The sequence below is a fragment of the Antechinus flavipes genome, chromosome 5, assembly GCF_016432865.1.
Source record: "Antechinus flavipes isolate AdamAnt ecotype Samford, QLD, Australia chromosome 5, AdamAnt_v2, whole genome shotgun sequence".
Lineage (NCBI taxonomy): Eukaryota > Metazoa > Chordata > Mammalia > Dasyuromorphia > Dasyuridae > Antechinus > Antechinus flavipes.
Window position 1 is genome coordinate 230,299,525 of NC_067402.1, and position 9,061 is coordinate 230,308,585.

Consider the following 9,061-nt stretch of genomic DNA (forward strand, 5'->3'; position numbering starts at 1 on the left):
TGATTTGGAATTTTATTCGCCAATCATCATTCCAAAGATCTTTCTTGAAGCTGCAACCTGGCCTGGCGTGTAGCTTAGAAAAAAACCTTTAATTGTTGGCAGGGGCCTAGAATGCCAATCCAGAAAAATAGGAGAGAATATGCTAAGAGCAAAAGTTCTTGGGACTGAGAAAATTAGGAGTGGAAAAAGTTCCCACCTGTAAGGTTGGGTAGGAAAGTGAGAGAAAGGACATAGCCTGGTTTCCACAGCTAGGCTATTCATCTTCTCACAAGAAGCTAAGGAAGGTTTAAGCAAATACTCCTAGATTAGGGGGGAAAAAAAAAACCGAGAGCAGTTTGGAATCCCCTATCTTTGTGAAAATGAGCATGAGCATGCAAAAGCATAAAAGGCTGTGACAGGAGGCATTGTTTTAATGCAAGATGAACAAATCAGGGAAAACAAAGTCCTGTTTTAAAATGTATGGGACAAGCATGCTTCCTGAGAGGGTTGGAAGCTGTGGCTCCTTTAAGAGCCAGGCAAAGTTTGGGAGGGGCGTGGCCCACTTGTCCAGATTGCCAGTAAACTTCTGTTTTAAAAGTTGGCGAAAAACTTTTCCAGATTGAATCCCCAATCTCCCCACTGTATAGTACCCCAATAAGGGGAGAGGACAGGAGAATTTAAATGACAGGTTGCCAAGCCATATGGGAGAGGTCTGAAAAAGGCTTTGAGTTCCTCTGTAATCCCCACTCTATGGTGGAGGGGGAGGAAAGACCAGAGCGAGGGTGGGGGAGAAAGAAATGCAGCCTTACCCGGTGCTTCCCAAATAGTGAGGGCTCCTCTGGCTATTTCCATGTTGGAACTTGAGAGAGGGGGAGCTCATCTAAACCCACAAATCTTGCTGGGAGAGCAAGACCTGAAGGAGAGACTGCTTGCCCCTGTCCGGGGAATAGCAGCCAAGAGTAGAGACAGGTTCTCCAAACTCACCCCAATTCAGTGACCTTTCTCCTGGTGGCTACAGCCTGACCATTAGAGACTCCATTGTATTTAACAGTGGAGTGGGAGAAGGACTCAAACATGGCTTCTCTTAAGTTTCTCCATTTATCTCCTCAGAACAGATGAAAGAGCTTGCTAGTCTGGGACCCCCAAGAGGTGTGGAGTCCCCAGAACAGTCATGTTCTCCTTGGTCTGGGGGTCGGTGGGTGTTAAAGAGACACTCCCTTTTGTGTCTCCTGCTGGAGGGCAGGGCTTTCTGGTGAGAGAAAAAGGACTTTGGGGGTGCCTTAAGATGTAAAAGAACATCCTTTGCCTCTGGAGAGGCTGGACAGAGGGAGTTTCCTCAAGCCAAGTATCTCTGCTCAAGGAAGGATTTTTAGAAGCAGAGGTGTTTCTAGATTGTCGACAGGCAAAAGATTTGTTTTCTCAAATTCTTGTTGCATCTCTCATATCTCTAGAGACAGAGAGTAAGACAAAAGGAGGCCTTTCGTCAGTCCACAGCAATTCGTAAAGAATTGTGCACAAGGGTAGAGCTCTAACAACAACCTAAGCCTGACCCAGGTGGCTTGGGTGTCCACTACAGAATAGGGGGGAAAAAGGTCTTTTACCTTGTCCAGAGTTCCAGATTTCCTGGTCCCACTATCTTTAAAAATAGAGTGTGACAAAAAGAGGCCTTTTTGCCTGAAAATACAGGTACTCTCCCTGGGAGAATACTGCCCATAGCCCAGACCCGGTCTGGATGCCCACTACCTTTAGAGACAGAGTGAAACAAAAGAAGGAATGCAGGTATTCTTTCTGGAAGAATACTGCAGCAAGAACTCAAAACTCAAATCTGGTTGTCCAGAGTTTTGGGGTTCCCAGTCAGGGAACCAAATGATGAGGTTTAGATTTAGGAAAACAAAATGAAATTAGGGTTTCTGGTGGTCAGGGAGTTAAATAATAAGGTCTAGTACAATAACTAAATAATAAGGTTTGGGGTTCAGGGAACCAAATGGAGAGGTTTGGCTCCCCTGCAACCTTTTGGGATTCAGCGCAAGGATAGGGAGTTTTGGAGACTCCCTTCTGGCAGCGCAGAGGTTCTCTGTAAAACGTCTGTAAAAGAATTTACAGACCTGAAAACCTAGATTGATAAAAGGATTTATTATGGGGATTGGAAGTAAGGTTAGAAATCCTGACAGAGAGTCAGGTTAGGGAAACAGGTGAGGTTAAAGAGAGGATAGCACTGACAAGAATATTCCAGTGGACAGAGGCCCTTGACATGCCAAGCATGGTGTTGGCATGTTTGGAACCTTTGCAAAGAGAGGGTTTCAGTTTGGCTCTTTTTATAATGAGAGATTTAGCTGACAGGCGCCTGTGGGAGGAGTTCTAAGTTGGTTCCTCAATGGGTTCCCAGCTTGAGCTAGAATTTGAATTGAATTCAATGAGTTTCAGAATGGAGCTGACCCCACCCAGATAACAAAGGTGAAACTGTTTGTTCCTTGAGGCAGAGTCCCTCACTAAGGCAGAGTTGAAGAAGATTTTCTCCTTCAAGGATTTTCAGAGTTTCAAGGTCCCCTTTTTAAGAGCAAGGAAGAGCTTAGATAGCTCTCCACCTATGTATTCTCTCCACCATCTTGGCTCTGCCTGAAAACAATTTCTTAATAAATATGGTGAAATGAAAAAAAAAATTACTGAAGAAAACAATTTCTTAAGAAATAAAATTAGTAAATGGAAAAAGAAAACAATTCTTTAAAAAATAAAATTGGCAAAATGGAAAAAAAAATCCACTGAACAAAATAACTCTTTTAAAAGAACAATTAGCCAACTACAAAAAAGTTTAAAATGCTAATTAAGAAAGTAATTCACTAAATCTTAGAACTGAACAAATGTAAGTGAATGATTCGATGAAATTTCAAGAATCAGTTAAACAAAACAATAGGAAAAAAAATTTTAAAATGTAAAATGCCTTATTGGGGAAAAAAAAAAAGATCCAGAAGAGATTATCTAAGAATTATTGGACTACTGGAAAGTCAGGATGAAGAAAAGAGCCTGGATAATATCTTTCAAGAAATTATAAAGGAAAATTGGCCTGATAATATAGAACCAGAGAGCAAAATATTCATTGAAATAATCTACCCAATCTGTGAACCAACCCAACCATTCTGGAGAGCAATTTGAAACTATGCCCAAAGGGTTATCAAACTCTGCATACCCGTTAATTCAACAGTGTTCTTACTGGATCTGTATCTCAAAGAGATCATAAAAAGGGGAAAAGAACACATAGGTACAAAAATGTTTGTACCAACCCTTTTTGCATTGTTAAGGAACAGAATAAGTTATGTTATATGAATATTATGGAATACAATTGTTCTATAATAAACAATCATTAGGATATTTTCAGAAAGAGTTGGAGAAACAAACTGATGCTAAGTGAAATGAGTAAAACCAAGAGAACATTGTACATAGCAACAAGATTATGTGATGATCAACTGTGATGGACTTGTTTCAACAATGAGATAATTTAGGCCAATTTCAATAGACTTGTGATGGAGAAAGCCATCTGTATCCAGAAAAAGAACTATGGGACAGAATGTGGATAACAATATGTTACATTCACCTTTTTGTTGTTGTTTGCTTTTTGTTTCTTTTCTCTCTCTTTTTTTGATTTGATTTTTATTGTGCATGAAATGTGAAATATGTTTTGAAGAATTACATGTTGGACAGATGTGAAACCATGGTTGTGGAAAGTAGATGCATCTCTATGTGATCTCCTCCAAGCTTCTCTCAAAGCAACAGCAGATTAAGTCTCTGAACTGGTTTTGGAATGACAGAACCCATAAATATTTGGAGTACAACAAATTTCCAGAAGAAGATACTTTGGAAGAACTTCAGAAAAGGTCTATTTCAATTGGGCAGGGGGTGAGGCTGCTGAGCCCAGATGGCAGAGCAGAGGGGCTGTGGCAAGGAACAAGATTCGGAAAAATGTTGTCAGGCTTTCAACAGTAGTCCTGCCTAAAAAAACCCGAAGTATTCATTTGTAATCCTAACTGTTGTAAGATATCTCTTCCTCACAGATTGATGGGGATCTTTTCAACTACAAAAGGAATGAAAACTCCTGTGTCATCTTCAAATATCCATTTCAAAGGGGTAGTACTAACTTCAGCTGCTATTGATCCTCCTATGCCAGACACATAGCTGTCTGCCTTAATTTTTGGCCAGTGACTGGGCCAGCTGGCACCTCTAATGACTGTTTGATCTGCACCTGTGTCTACCAACCCTTCTAATGATATGCCATGTATATAGATAGTGAGCATAGGTTGGTCAGTTGTAACTGCTGCAATCCAAAATATTCCTGGATTCAGTTGCTGGGAGTCAAAATTTGGGCAAATATGTACTTCTCCTTCTGAGGGATAGAACTCCTATCCAAAAATGATACTCAGAGACTTCTCTAAGTAAAAAACAGAAAAGTTGTTGTTTATTAATAGATTTTCATGAGAATGAACAATTCCACCACGAGAAAGGAAAGAAGCAAAGCTCATAGTAGAAGGGTTAAAGAACTAGGAAAGATATATAGTTCTTATAGGTTTGGTTACAAAGGGTTATATCACAGGTTGGGGAGCATTAAGAAATAGGTGCCCTCTTCCCTTAATTGAATGTTAGATATTGATGCCCAAAACAGATTAGAATGGAATGCTTTCAGATTCCCTGGTTCCGAGAGGAACCATACATCAGAACTTTAAATTCAGATTACCAAGCTAACAGCATTTAACTAATAGCCTAAATATTGATAACATTGAACAGTGATAAATGTCATCATTTTAGCTTAAGTAAATATATCTAAAGTTTAAGTAAATATTGACTAATAAGCAACATACTTATGCAGATCAAAGAGACATAGAAATAATGAAAAATATAACATAGAAAAGGAATTTATAAATATTCCTGGAAGTTCTTCACTTTATCTCCATTCCACACATCCTGGTTGATAAGTCACATATTATCTTATCTGTATTAGTGAGTAGGATATTATCTATACATTCCCCAGTTTCTCACATCAGTATATATATCTATATACACTATTTTGTAAGCACTCTCAGGAGGTGAAATAGTCAAGCCTACTGTGCCTGAAGGCAAGGCTGGACAGGGAAAGATTTCAACTCTCTAGGGGATATCTCAGTGGTTCCAGCTGCATACAACTTTATTCTCCACAATTGTAATCCCTTTCTTCCATCAGATTGCTTCTTGGCTGATTGGTCATGTCTGAATACTGAACTTCTTAAGACTCTCTGGGTGTAGCATCGGCTGCCATCATGTCCCAAGTGTTTTTTGCTTGGGGCCCTGGGGCAGGGCTTCACATCCTGTTTCCCTGGATCAGTCTACATTCTGATGCCCAATGGAAGCCTCTGTTGTATTTTGGACATGAGATTTTGGGTCTTGTTCTCCCACCCTGTTTTCTCACTCTGTCTTTTTGCCAACATTGAATTTTCAAATGCCCTACTTTACCACATTGAAAACATTGATGAGTCTCTCTGGAAATTCCTTGCCAAAAGGGACCTGTCTTCCCATGTTCGGATCTTGGGAAGTTTGCATCATAGCCTGGGTATAAAAGGTATTTGTGTCCACTGTGGCACAGAGTCTTATGATCTCATTCAAAGGAGCATTCTTGTGTAGTTCTAGTATTATTCTTCTATAAACCTCATTAGCATTTTCTTTAGCAAGTTGCCTTATCATAATTTCTATTGTTGCATTTTCACCAATAGTTCGTATAACAGCTGTCTGCAAATGTCCCACAAAATCAGCAAAGGGTTCATTTGGACTTTGTGCTATTTTTGTGAAGCTTCCCCTCTATCATATCTTCCTGGGAGGGTGCCCCATGCTTTGATAGCAGCAGCAGCAGCAATTTGCTCATATGCTACTATAGGGTAATTAATCTGTGCTAAAGTGTCTGCATAACGACCTATACCTGTTTGTTGGTCACAGGTGATTGGTATATTAACTCTAAATTGCCTATTTGTTTGGGCAATTTGATCCTGCAGAGTTCACTATACTCAGAAAGCCACAGCAAGGTTGTCCAGGTTCAAAACATGGCCTTGCTATAGACTACCAATCATTAGAGGTCAAAACTTCAAATGCCAAATTCCTTTTTCTGATCTTTGATAATTTTTAAATTAAAAGGAGTGTATCTTCTTTTTTCTTGACCTGAAGTGTTAAGCTCTTCAATCGCAAGGTTTGCTTCTATTTTTAAATCAGATATATTCTGTTCTTCTTCTTGGGCTTTAAATAGTGCCTTTTGCAATGGAATCATAGAGGGTGGTTGCTAGGGAGGAGGTGCTGGTGGTATCACTGCCCTTCCCACTTCTTCCTCCTTCCTGCACCCATGAAGGTAAAATTGATGGGGGAGGGCCAAGATCCTGCTGGGGTATAGGTGAAGGTGAAGCTGAGCTATGAAAATGAGAATCACCACACCCTTTAAATTCACTCAACTCTCCATGTCTTTTGTCTGTTTTGTCAGTACCACCCCCCTTCTCTTCCTCTTTCTCTTCACACTTCCTTGTCTAGTTGTTCTCCTTAAACTTTTTTTTGTTTTTAGAACTTGTGGGATTATTTAAGGACAATTATATTATATTGTATATATAATATGTTTTCTTAGAAATTGAATCAGGACCATTATTATTGTAATATTCAATTAGTTGCTCTCCTACTAGTTTCCATTTATCTGTCTCTATTTCTTCTTCCTTGGAGAATCAAGGGGACATGCATTCGAATGTTTCTAAGAGTCCACCAATCTGCTCCCAAGTTACAAGCAAACCTTGCCTCTTTATTAACCTAAGTATGCTTTCTATAGACCTCCCTTGGGGTGGGAGTTGGGGAGACTCTCTTCCTAGTATCTGTCCCATTTCAGCTAGGAAACAAAAGTTACTAGTTTAGCCCTTAATAAAGTTTCCTGCTTGTCTATTTTAATACTTACTCTATTTCCTAATCACAGGGACTTCTTCACTGAAATTATGATCAAGCTGCATGCAGGCCCTTAGTACCCGTTGGCACCAATATATATGTCAGGGTTAGCTAAGGAGTCAGGAGCCTGAAGTCTCTCCCCTGATCATGCTGTGGCAGAGTGACTCTGACGCTCTTCCTCTGCAAGGATCAAGAATCAGTCAAGCAAAACAAAAAACAAAAAACAAAAAAAAAAAAAGAAAAGAAAAAATAGAAGAAAGTGTAAAATACCTCATTAGAAAAACAACAGACTTGGAAAATAGACCTAGAAGAAATAGTCTAATATTTTTGTACTATAAGAAACAATGGAAGAGACTATTTCAGAGAATTTTTAAAGGATCTTAAAAGAAGAAAAATATGGAAACACAGGAATTAATTGAAGAAAGCAACTCCTTAAAAATACATTTGCCAAAATGATTTCTTACATGTAGGGAAACAACACCTCATTTTGAGAACATAGGGAAATAAATGGAGTCAGTTCTGAAGTTATCATCAGTGCTGAAATCAGAATTCTATTATAAGGGGGCAAGGGTGGAATTGAACAACAATTATTTATTATTATGTACTATGAGTGGCACATTGGATAGATGACTACCCTTGGAATAGGGAAGTCTTGGTTTCAAGTCCCAAATGATATATGTAATGATAGTTAAGTTACTCAAATGCTCAGTTCCCCAGGCTCTAAGAGTATGCAAAAAAAGAAGTGTTCCTCTCTATTGGAGCAATGGTATTGCAATCACACTAGAGATAGATGAGCAAAGATAGATCAGACACCTGTACCTACTCTAGTATCAATTGAAAGGTCTAGTGACATGATAGTAATAGTTACTTAGGATGCTTATGTTACTTATAGTTACTTATGTTCATGCTACAAGATGGTGTTTTAATGTAGGTATTGGCAGCATGTCAATGGTTTGAGTATCCTGGACTTCATTCTTTTAAAAAAAATCTGTGCCTTATTCAAGTTTGAACCCATCTTCTCTAGGGTATGAAATATATAATGCTCTATAATATGAGCCATATAGAAATTCATAATATATTAAATTTATTTGGCTTGGACTACTATTTATTTCAAGGGATTCATATAAGGATTGCTTGTACGCATGTGAATGATTAAATAAATCATAGAGACTAAAACAGAAGCAAAATCTTCTAATTTTGTTACTACTTACTGTTACTAGTGAGATTGGAAATTCCGATTCTCCTATCCACACTTTGGTCTCATTAGTCAAGTGAGATCAATTGCTTTTTGTCAGGAAATATTCTATGCTGTTTTCAAGATTTCGAGGATAAAAACAAAATTTATTTCACTGCAACATTATAAAAACAAACATCTCATTTTCATTTGTTTTTTGACTGATACGAGAGTGAAAGCTCATCATATGTCCAATGTTTTAGATGATTAAAGGAGGTATTACTTCGTGAGTCCATGGGACTAATCATTCACCTTGTGCAAGTTTATTTTCCAGATTGTGTTTTTCTATGGCACATTTTCTGTTAGGATTCTTACAAGTCACTGGAATTGATAGGTACTCTGGGAGATTCACAAATCCAGGAGATTCACAAGTTCAGTGGAGGAGATTCACAAGTCACAGCTCCCACAATCCCACTCTCAGAGGAGGAGTCAATCTTTGAGTTCACATCTTTAAGAGATCATATATAAAGAGCTCCCACAAGCCAACTAGAGACTTTTGGGAAGTTAAGAAGCCAGGATTCAGTTGGGCAGAATGAAGGATTCAGAGAGAGCTGGAGGCTGAAGCTGGAGGCAAAAGGACAAGCAACAAGAGCTCTTGGAACCAAGGAGAGAGATAGGCCTCTAAGAAAACTAACTGGGCTATTTTGGAAGAGAATTGCTTTATAGAAAATTATAAAGCAATTCTCTGAGGCAATTTGACCATATACTTCTTTTTAGCATCTTAGGAATGAGAACAGTGCAAAAAAGATAAAAAACAAAGAACCTGGCCCAAAAGAGGGTATATATAACTTTTAGGTGAAGTCCTAAGTATTTTAAAATCATTTATTTTTATCGGGCTATTGCCGAAGGATAAATTGTTCTATTGCTACTTCTCTGCATTAAAGACATCATACAAGGCATTCCCTGTTTCTTTGAAATCAT